This window comes from Octopus bimaculoides, chromosome 18 (genome assembly GCF_001194135.2).
Source record: "Octopus bimaculoides isolate UCB-OBI-ISO-001 chromosome 18, ASM119413v2, whole genome shotgun sequence".
In the NCBI taxonomy this organism is placed as follows: Eukaryota; Metazoa; Mollusca; class Cephalopoda; order Octopoda; family Octopodidae; genus Octopus; species Octopus bimaculoides.
Window position 1 is genome coordinate 24,740,208 of NC_068998.1, and position 1,085 is coordinate 24,741,292.

The following is a 1,085-nucleotide window of genomic DNA, read 5'->3' on the forward strand; positions in this document are numbered from 1 at the left end:
TATATATAGATATATAGATAGATACATACATGCATACATATATACATACAGACTCACACACACACACACACACACACACACACACATATATATATATATATATATGCACGCACGTGTGAGTGTGCAAATATATGAAAGAACAGATAAATGTAATTATACGCTTCTGTACTCGCATATGTATTATGTAAGTTTATGTATGTGTGTGTGCGTGCGCGTGCGCGCGGAAAGTGCGTGTGTATGAATTTATGCATGCACGAATGTAGACGTTATTGATCGATGCCGATTTACTATGTTCTATAACCAAACTTTATAATCCCTTTCAATTTAATGTAACGCGCTTTCATCTAGTGATGACGTCACATTCCATCTCCGTTAAACAAAGGCTCGACTTTCTAAACGCGAACTAATCTCTATGGCGAAAGAGACAAATAGAGAATCGACGAAGCGCTTCTGATTCTATCTTTACTACAACTTGTGCGTACGAGGAAATACAGCCGAAGTGGGTGGATTTGAATGTCGCAGATGTCTTTACCAATAAGTCTTAAATCCATGCGTATGATCTTTTAGGATTATAAATTGGAAGTGCAGAAATAGCCCGACACTAGGCTGGTCTGCTAGTCCCATCGCTAGAAAATGTTAGATGTTCACTCCCTTGCTTGAAATATATAGGATGCAGGTTGCATCGTTAACCAGCATCATCTTGGGTTAAAAAATCGCAGTAACATCCGTTTGAAGGGAACAACAATGTTGAAGTGGCAACAAACATTTCTTGCCGGTACAGTTACTGCGTCATCTCTGACAGAGATTTTATAACTAGCTTCTTCATTTACACACATACACATATACAAACACATACACATATACAAACACACACACAAGTACACACTCGCGCGCACACACACACACACACACACACACACACACACATACCCAGGTGTGGCTGCGTGGAAAGTAGTTTGCTTCCCGACCATACGGATCCAGGTGCAGTTCCACTGCGTTGTACGTTGGGCGAGTGTCTTCTTCTATAGCCTGGACCAACGAAAGTTTTGGGAGTGTATTTGGTAGACGGAATATATATATATATA